Source organism: Chaetura pelagica, unplaced genomic scaffold (assembly GCF_000747805.2).
Source record: "Chaetura pelagica isolate M959 unplaced genomic scaffold, ChaPel_1.0 scaffold20, whole genome shotgun sequence".
Lineage (NCBI taxonomy): Eukaryota > Metazoa > Chordata > Aves > Apodiformes > Apodidae > Chaetura > Chaetura pelagica.
In genome coordinates, this window is record NW_009951958.1 from 6049499 (window position 1) to 6060542 (window position 11044).

Here is an 11044-nt window from a genome sequence, read left to right on the forward strand (position 1 = left end):
TAGAGGTTCAGTTTTGGGAATTTCTTCCACAAGTCTGACCTAATGAGGCATAGCAATGTCTGTGTGCTGCTTCTGCAGCTGCCTCGTCATTAGAGGTGCTCATTTCCCAGGTCAGCATGTGATTTCTCTTTTCCCTGGGTTAGAAAAACAATGTAATTATACACTGACTTCAAATCATCTCTGTTTTAGGGAAAGGCTGTGTCTGATACACATATTTTATAAGTGGACATCATACTGCCATTGCAAAGGCAACACTATCCATTTCTCCCCTGCATTCAGAATTCAGAATTATTTCTTCAGCATTTCGAGAGTCACTTCCATTATTTTTAATACTTAAAGCACAGAATAAATAAATGCTAGCATAAACTTTGCAAAACAAAGTGTCCCCAGTAGAAATTAAGAGTCAAATATTCATCTGCCTCACTTCTATTTAAGGAGACAGGCTGGGTTCACTGGTGGCTACATGAACGTAACTGTCTACAGATTTTCACTTGCATGCAAGTATATTTTATTTTAAATTTTTTTTTCACTTTTTTATTTACTCATCTTGTACTTGACTGTGATTTTGCACAGTGAATACCTCATATTTCAAGCATAAATTGTTGTTGTTATTGTAAAAACATGCAGAACTCTCTTATTTCTAAGGTTTATCCATTAAAATTTCACAGATGGGAAATTCAAGCACTAGACTCATGCAGACCTGAGTGACAAACAAACTCTCTGGATTGGAAAGGCCCTGATTTTCACAGTCACTTTACTCAGAAGAGCTTTGGGCTTAAAATACCCATAGTTGAGAAATTGAAATTAGGTTGTAAGTTGCTGGTTGGAGATATGCCAGTTCTGTTCTGCTCTGCTTCTATTTTATTGGGCTAGAGGATCATTGACCCAGAATGGTCTTGAATTTGTATTAAGAGCTCACTTCAACACTTCACTGCAGTCTGCTGCTCATGTGAAAGGGAACTATGTTTTAGGGATGCATAGCAGTCCAAAATTCAGGCAAAGGTTGAAGATTATCCCCTTTGAGGGGACCAGGTCCCATTCAAGATGGCAGAGTGAGCTGCACAGCTCACACTCCTCTCTCCAAATTCTGCTCACATCCCAGCCAACCTCTTTTCCTTCCCTACTCCCTTGGGCCAGTCCTCACTACTTCTCTTATCTCCAGAAAGCAGAATACAACATCTACCCAGCAGCATCTAACACTCCTGCCCCATATGCATGTGCAAGGATGTTCTGATTGCCTCCTGCATTAATAAACACTGCAAGTTTCCTCCTTGTGCCCTACAAAGAGTGAGTCCTTGCAGGCCTTAAAGGCTGCCATAATACTGAATACCATCCATCCTGCTGACTCCGTGGGTGACAGAGCTCTGCAGACATCCCCTAAGGCCTTTCCTGCTGTCCCATCTATGCTAATATGATAACAGGACTGTCTAGTACTAAGTGAATCATCTCCTCTCTCATTTGTCTCCTCTCACAGAGCCCTGGAGATCTGCTCACATTTATTTTAGGCTCTGGTGGAGCCCATTTCCCTGTTTCAGTTTGATTTACCTTCATTCCCAGACAATTATTTTTCTCCTTAGAGAGGCCAGTTCTTGGATTAAATAAAACCAACCTGCTCTTACTAGCATTATTTTTGTTATTATTAGCATTTTGCTCCTCATTCACAGCCTACTGGTTTGTAGGCTGCTACAGAACTTGAGCTGGACAACGGATTTCAAACATCTGCAAAGCCAGCAGCCCTGCCTTCAATGCAGCCAAGAGATATTTGCCCTGGCATGCGAGGAGTACCTGGAAAGCCAGTGAAGGTGGTTCCTCTGGGAGTGCAGGGTTGTGCTGAGGCACACTCCACACAGTACAACTTGAGGTCCTCCTGCAAGGAAAAAAAAACCTTCTCTGTCTCCTGCCTAAGTCTAGTTCCTCTAACAACCCAACACAGCAACTAGTTTAGTGAATTTCCCTACCTGTCCACCAGCCCCACAAGAGCAGAAACCCACAGGGTTTCTCCTTTGAAGAGCTCAGCTTCTACCTTTTTGTCTGGAAGGCTTGTCAGTCCTTACATGGCACTAGAAGTGCTTTGCTGCTGGAAACAACTGGGTAGTGGGAGGTGTATACTGCTGCCAAACCTGGAGAAGGGCTTCTGCTTCTCTTCCAGCCATCTATGCATGGTCTGAGCCCTTTGGGCAGATGTTCACTGGATGCAGGTATGCAGAGTGGTAGATCAAATAGGAAACATAAACATGCTTCTAGGGCTGCTGCAGAGCCATAAATAAATCCTTACTCCATTTGTACTGACATCGAAGCAACTTGGACAGACAGACATTATCCCTCACCCTCTAAGACAGATGTCTAGAATCCATGGACTGGGTCTACAAAGATATTACCAGGCTGATTTACTGGTGGGGGTAACACACTTTGCTCTCACAGGTGAGGGCACAACACAGACCCTGCAGACAGAAATACTGAGCAGATTATTCCCTACATCCAGCTATAATTGAAAAAGCAAGGGAGGGCTGCTTCCTTCCCCTCCCATGCTTCAGGACAGGGATTACGATGTCTAAGGAACCATGAAGGAGAAACTCTCTCGGCAGTATTTCTAGTCTTCTCTGCACATCTCTTGACAAGTGTAAATCATGTTTTGGTGTAAATCTGGTCCCAGTACATCTGTCATGTCAGGGTGGCAATGTTAGTTACTCTCTTTGTAAATCCATTGAGAATAATGTATTTGTGCTGTAGGATGACATCCCATAATGAGATTGTGATATTCCATAGCCCAAGATTTGCTTTTTGTGATTAAGACAGATTTCATGAACAGCAAAACTGCTGGGAGACCTGCTAGACTTAAGGAACATTCATAAGCTGGGGGTCCTTATAACCTACTCAGCCATAACTCAGGTGTAGGGGAGACAGTTTCTAGTGCTTTTTAAACTGATCACTATTTGCATTCAGAACACAACACAGCACAGAAATCTAGAAAACCACAGTCAAAAACTGCATATATTTACAAGCCAGCTTATAATATTGATCCAACTATACTTAGTATAGCAAGTATAATAGTAAAAAAAAAAGTAATAATTTCCATGTCTAGAACAACTCCATTTATCCTCCTCAGAGATTTAGAAAACTAATGCTTTCTATAATGAAATTCTGTTTTTTTTTTTCCTTTGCTCCCTGTTGTAGTTTATTTATGGAAAGCTTAAAAAAATTCTTCATCCTTATTAGTGGAAATACACATATGCCACCTCCTTCCCTTCTGTGCTGTGAGCAGAAGTTGTGTGTGTGTGTATGTATGCATATGTACAAATCTGCATGTAAATTCATTACATTATACTTAGCTAGTAAAACAACTTACACCTCACTTGTTTCCTCTGTCTCATTGGGAATTAATCCATCCAGAATTCATAAATTAGGTGAATTAATATATTTATCTCATTTTATAAAAACAGCCTCAGAAATGCTGTCTTGTTCAAGGCTAGAGAGTAAGAGGAAAATGTTAAAATATGACCTCTGTATAAAGCCCAGCAGAACAAGGAACTCAGCCTAAGCCTCTTTAGTCTCAGACTTATTTCTCTAGCACTGAAAGCAGCTGTCTTGTCTTTATTTAAAGGTTCAGTCTTTTTAAATTACTATTTTATCTTCCCAGACTTCTTGTTCTTCATTTACATCAATATATGTACAAACATGGAAAAGAGTTTAATGTAAATTAATAAAATAAAAGTGAAGATAACATATAACAAAAACTCCAAATCCCTGCACAGCCCCAGGCAAGGGAAGTGTGTGGATCAATGGCTAGGTCACAGGAAGCTGAAGGCCTTCTCACTCATCTGAACTGGACTTAATCAGCATGATGCTGATGCTGGTGCACTCAGGGACTCAGAGCATGTTCCTAGCCCTAATTTCCCACAACTGCATCACAGACACCCCATTTTACAGGTGGATAAAAATCTGAATAAGCAAAGTGAAGCAATCTGTCTGTGCTCATACCACATATCTGTGACAATGCAGAAGAGGTCTCAGTGTCTCTCAAGCCTGTCCTATCTATCCTTGCAGTGAAGGTCCATGCACTCCACCTATGTATACACATGTATAGGCAAATGTATTTCTGTTTCATTTGCTCTGCTGCCCACCTCCACATATGTCCCAGCATAACAGCTGCCCAGGGCTGCAGATGGTAAGAGAGGTGCTCACACATGAACCAGTACATCTTTGAAAACTTCCACCTCTTAGGACTGTCCTACAGTCCTACATGGACATCCAGGGCCAAATCCTGCACTGGAAAGAGCGGACAGAGTTTCTCTGACATCAGCAAAGCTGTGCATCCTAAGCTAGACAGTGTGTGCTCAGCTCACTCTATGTGGCCTCAATCAGCCAAAGGGCTTGTGAAGTGGTGTAAAAGAAGCATTGGTGGGATTTAACATAAAAGGTAGAATCAGGCCACTAAAGCTGACCATTTAAATCCAGCAGGTCACTGATTCTTTTGTGCTGATCTGAACTGGCATAATCAAAACCTGGCTGGGCTCCACTTGCAGGCTCTCAATCACATGTTACTTACCATCTGAATTTCCCTGCATTCAGAGAACACTCCCACCCCCTCCTGCCCTGCTCTCTGAAGGAACAGTTAGTTTGAATAACAAGATCCTTTTAAAACAAGATTCTCTCAGAAATCCCAAACACCAGAGTCTGCACATCAGTATATACAATCTCAGTCATTCACAATCACATATCAGTGATTTTTCCCTCCTCCAATATGTCAATGCTGTTTACAAATTAATACTTACATATATTTCTGCCCTTAATAAAAATGTAGCATAGCGTGACTGCAGTGACAGGCCTCTGTAACGAAAGAAGTTCTATTCCAGAGATACTACTGCCAAGGGGTGAGCTTGCCCGTAAACAAGAGGCTTATACAGCCCATGGGCATGGTTTCAAGCCAGTGTTTGCATGAGAAGTCCCTTACGTTCTGTAAAGCAGGTAATGGAAGAGCTTTTTTGTGTCTCTTGCGACCCGTATTTCAGGTTTATTATTACCAAAGGACAGAAACCTCTCCTTGCATCACTAATCGTCAGCAAAATGTCATGGCCACTGCCACTAAAAATACTAATACTGAATTTATTGCTATAGACTGGAAAAATGCCATTCTAGTGGTATGTACATTTCTACCATGTCTGTTCAGACATTTGCCTGGAGTTGGTTTCTGCTGCCCCAGAGGAGGCAATGCAGTTGTGCTGATGTTCTTCTGAACATTTAGCCTTGGCAAGTGTTTTACAAAGGAGAAGAAAATTGGGGAAAAAACTTAGACAATAATCCTTGTTCTGATTTCCATGCTGATAGCTCAGTTTGGAGCTGGAGAAGCTGTCTCAGTTGGAGACAGTGGGAAGGGAAGGCAATGGGTGCTAGCCAGACTGCCACAGAAAGCAATTTGGGATGATAAATAAATTAGCTGGATGCTTCTATAACATGATCAGTGGAAAAGCAGAACTGACAAATGTACTACTATGGTAGTAACAGTAGTAACTTAGTTGTAATAACTCCATGTGGATCTCTCAAAACTTGTTTTCCACAGTGTGTGGAGTACCAGGAAAATAAAATTTTACCTTAGATTTCTGAGGTTTTATCCACAGCTAAAAGCACTTGTGAAACTTGTCATTACTGATATTTTTCCCTGCAGAGGAATGTCATGTGGGAAGAAGCACCAAATTATTTGGCTGGTCCTAGAGCAGGGCAGCACAGAATAGGCAGGCTGGAGTCTCCTAAAAGGCTCCTGCCAACCAGAGTGGGATCTGTGCCTGCTTGCGTCAGCACTGAATTCACCCTGAAAAAAAAGCCTAATGATGGGCTGGATTTGTTCTTAGTACAACTCTCTTGACTTCAGTGCAGTTTTCCTTGCAGTGAGCTTGTTCCGACGCACTCACACTGCGTAGCCAAACAGAGCAGCAGAGGCTGTGGCTGGCAGGCCATAATCAATTCACACTCCAAGTAACCCAGCCAGCCTGCTGCCAGGGGTTTGGAGCAAGGAGAGAGGCAGCATGCCAGAGGTCTCTCCTACAGAACTCTGCTCCTCCTTATTATTTATTTATAATTATGCTGACAAATGTATTTTGAATCTTTAATTTCTACTGTTTGGGGCTTCCTCACCAGTGTTCCAGGCTCTGTGTGGCTTCTGATAAACCAGCCACACCACCATTCATGGAGCTCAACGTTCAGTCTCCTGCAGTGTTTGCTTTGGTCACAACCTGCACCAGGGCTGCCATGAAGGAGTTTCTGCTGGCTCTTCTCTAGGTGCCATTTGCACCAGTGGCTTTGGGAGGCACTAGTGCTCTCCCCTGCACGACAAAGACAATGTTCTTGGTCCAGAGAGCAGCAGTCACTCCCTTAGCAACATGAGAGGGAAAACCAGGGTCTGTTCCAGTTTGTTAAGCAGATGCCAAGCAAGAGGTGTAAAGTTATTTACTTCTGTAGATAATGCCAGCATGAGGAAGAAAACCTTCTGGGATGAGCACACTTAGCCATTTGAACTCAGATTCCTGTAAGATATTGCTGGGAAGAAATACATTTATATTGCATAACGTTATGCCTTATGACATTATATTCTGTGTCAGAACTGTTGGGAACAGACAGGCATAAAATGTGGGCCTCGTATGGATTTCCCTATGTCTTGTACAATGCTAGAAGAAATCACCTTTATGACTTTTGAGAGTAGAGGAATATGACCACTTCCCTTCATTTTCCCCCAGAAATTCCTATCGGTATTTCACAGAATCACTGAATCACTTAGGTTGGATAAGACCATCAAGTTCAACCATTAACACTCCTCTACCAAGTCCAGCACTAAGCCATATTTCCAAGCACCCCATCCAAGCAATGAGCAGCTGGTATTTAATCAGAATGCTGTGGGATGCATGTTAATTTGCATGAATAATATTCTTCCTTTCCTCTGAAAAATTGTGACCAGCTAGCTCCTTACCCTTAAGAAAGGAAAGCTGGCCATTACCAAAGTACTAAATGCTGAACTTCACTTGTGAACTTTTGATTTGAAAAAGGAGTATTTTCACCAGAAGATAAGCCTTCCCATATACTGAAGATAGTTGTGAGAGCTTCTACTTTCCCCCTGCCAATGAACAAGCTCTTCCCTGTTGCTTCTCCCTCTCCCTCCCTATAAGTGCCAATTGCAAAAATTAGCAATGAAGAACCATGGTATTGTCTTGAGCAGCCCAGCTGATGCCCAAGTCAGAAGAGACCAACTGGGTTGAGTGAGGTTTCTCTTTGATTGAAGTGTGATTACAATTAATATTGTCTTCTTTGTTTCCTAACAGACTCAGAGACATCTCAATGTGTTGTTAGTCGCTCTGATTACAGAGGGCTTGGGCACTTTGGGGTTTCCTCCTGGTCTGTGTTCCTTTTTCCTTTGCTGAGAAATGACAAGACTTGGGAAACTGAGATCAGACTTCCCAGGCTGTAGCAGTGGGTGTCTAAAACCCACTCCTGAATTCTTGACAGCATTCTACAAATACTCTGTCTTGCATGAACCACAATCTTGACTGAGACACCATTCAATCTGCTCTGCTATGTCTGATTTGCATTCAGATTTTTCTGTGCTGTGTTTGTTTCTCATGAAAGCATCAGAGTAGTTTCCGTGTATCCCAAGGTGGATTACTGGAATCTGTATCTTGGACCCTTTGATTTAAAAAAAAACAACAAAACAGAGCTCAGGTGTGTTTTGCTCTAATAGAGGATATTTAATTTTTTGGTGTGTTTTTGTGTTTTATTATTTAAAATTAAATTTAGGTGTGGTTGAATAGACTTGCTTTATAGCTGGTAGCAAGGTCACTCTCCTGTGTTGCAGGTACAAAGATGAAGGTATATAGAAGCACAGTAATAAATCTATGCTTCTAGGTAAACATACATGATTTACAAGTTTGCAAAGCTTTAAAGTTCCCAACATAAAAAGCTAATTGTGAAATGTTAGAAGTAACGGCCAGTGAAGGAGGGCAAGAAGCAGAAAGCTTGTTCACCCTGTATCCAACCGTTGGTCTGACCCTAGAATTTCCAAGTAGGTCCCCAGCAATCACAAGCCATATCAAAGGCAAGTCCCTTTCACAACATAAAAGCTGAACCATGTTAGGAAATAATAACAATAACACTTCAGAGAAAGTAGGTGTTATCTCACTGTGGGGCTGTGGTACCAAGAGCTGATCAGAAAAGTAAAATAATGAATCCGGAAACATGTGGAGGAACTAAGAACTGAACCAACTAATAGGATCACAATTCTGGAAATATGTGCAAAGCAGAAGTCGTCCTTACAGTGAGGTTCCTATCCTGAATGGACACATGCAGCACTCTGGGCAGACACCAGCTAGAGAAGCTGCCTGACAATTAGCAGGTAACACTGTCAGCAAGGGCACTGGCTGGTGAGAGAGTTACTGGTTAATAAAAGTAGCAACGTTCAGAGGCACAGCAAAGGTTTGTCTGGAGAAGAAAAAAATTTTGCCCTCTGTGCCCCGTGGACCAGAAAGAGTGGAGGTATGTTAAAATCCAAGAAGACTGGTTTTATTGTTGTTCTGGGAGTGGCTTTTCTGAGGATATTAACTTCAAGAGGGCTGGTTATTTCTCATGGCAGTCCTGTAGCCTCTGCCAGTTGCCATTTGGCTAAGTCCCAGCCCAGTTAACAGGGATTACATGCTTGTGCCTCCCAGCGCAAGATCAGTGATTTGATTGCTACTGGAAGTCCTAGGGGAAAGACTTCACCAGTCTTTAAAATAGCATAATAGAATGAGTAGGGTTGGAAGAAACCTTAAATATTACCTAGTTCCAACCCCCCTGCATGGGCAGGGACACCTTCCACTAGACTAGGTTGCTCAAATCTCCATCCAAACTGTTCTTGAACACTTCCAGGGAGGAAGCATCGAGAATTTCTCTGGACAATCTGTTCCAGTGTCTCACCACCTTCAAAGTGATGGAGGCAATAAAAGTCTGTATCAAAATATTAAAAGCAGTAGGGTTATATGAGCTCCAATGGAAAGAAAAACCTTTTCTTTCTCTAAAATTACAATCAGAAGAGAAATGGCCACAGGCTTTTCAGGAAAACGTATTTACTTTGCTGCAATTTGAGGCAAATAAAAATAATGGCTACAACATGATGAATGGTCTCCCACAAATGATCCCTGAGCATTCAAGCAGGTTTGAGCTGCTGGAAAACATGCTGGCCTGCTATAGCCTGGAAACAGTTTGAAGTCCTTTCCTTTTTTCTTCCATCCCTCTGTCAGCATTTGCAACAGAGACTCCCATTGGACCAGTCAGGGGATGTGAGGAGTCCACAGCCTAGTTGGAAGTAGGATGAGTTCAATCAATCCCTTCCACATCATTGTTAATATAAGAATTTTCCTACTGATGCAGCAGAGTTTGCTGGTTCCATGCATCTCCATTTCTCTGCTGTAGGTGAATTAATCCCTCTGGTCTTTTATCCTCCACAGTTACAGAGAGGAAGTTATCCATGACCATACATCTGTACTGCAACATCAGCAGGCAGAATGGTCACATCTCATAACTAAATAGTGGCTTGCTTTTGCTACCTCATTATTACATAAGAGTCATTAAATGGAAAGCCACAGAACAAAGGTTATTTGAGGGAGCTGACATCTCCCAAGAGACAGAAGATTTCCTGACTAAACTTGTGCATTCTCTGCCAAAGACTTATACAGCCAACACTTTCTTATTACAATTGTCTTTGAGAGAAAAATATGTTCTAACAAGCACCTCATAATCCTTCAACTACTGCTACAAAGAAGCCCTAGAATAAGAGTTTCTTCAGTATAACACTTTTGAAATGTATGTGCCAGCAGTGACAAAAAATCCTCTTTTATTCATGGAAAACAAATCTGTTTCAGTTGGCTGAACTCAGATATTCCTTCTGATTTGTTTAACATGCATCTTCTGTCCTCTGCTCTCTGAACGGAGACCAACTTAATGAAGCCCAAAGATGGAAAGCTTTTAGGTCTTTTTGGTTTGTTGTGGATGAAGTAAAATCAAAACTGCTGTGGGATAGTGGGCATTGAACAACAGAAATAACATTGATATGTGCCTTGATTTAATGTATAGCAGCCATATGGCAAAGTTAGCATTTTCCGAAGAGACAGCAGAATTCTCTCAGCAGTTGCCACACAGGAAATCCTTGAGGAATCCTTACAGCAGAGACAGGTGGCCAAGTGCTACCCTACAATGTGTGCTGCTGTCAGAAGGTAAATACACCCATACCAGAGCTGCAGCTCTCTGCCCCACAGTATTGACCAGTTCCTGCCTGCCTCATCTGGCATCACTTCCTCTAAGAAAGAGCTGTTCTTTCTGCAGTACATTCTTGCTCTTTGCTTTTGGTCATCTCAAGGGCAGAGAAGAACTTGTGGAATCTGGCAGCACCTTCAGCTGCAAGAACTGAGTCCCTTCCTCATATTTAAGCAGTGAGTATTTTAATCTCCTCCTTCTCTTCTGTCATGATTTCTTGATACACAGTGAAATTTTGTTTATTGTCTTGTGGGTTGAATTTTTTCATGTTCATAGTACAAGACAAACCCAACTTAATGTATTAGCATTTATTTGGCTGCAAAAATAATCTCTTCACACCCAATGACATGCCCCATCCTCAGACAGAAGTCTCACCCAAGCTATGATTCATGTTCTTTGCCCTGCCAATCTACACAGTACTGTTGGACTGAGGGATGATTTGCTGGTTAAAGGCTGGGCTCTCAGTAATTCTTTTAGTTCTCTGGGCAGGTCTAGTGAAGACCCTCTACTTGATCTCTGCTGTTATGACAGATTGGCAGATAGGGGCACTGTAAGGGGATTGGGTCAGGTCCTAAATGTTTCTTTGCTGAAATTCAGCGAGTAAACCACTAGCAAACTAGAAACCTATGTGTTTTATTGAGTCGTGACAGGCTGCGGCAAAATTGCATTTGTCATACAGAGCTTTATTGCCACCCACAGCCTGTGTGTCTCTGCTGAGATCAGGCTTCATGTCAGAAAAGGTGTAGTGCAAAAGTACTTCAACAAATGGGCAGTG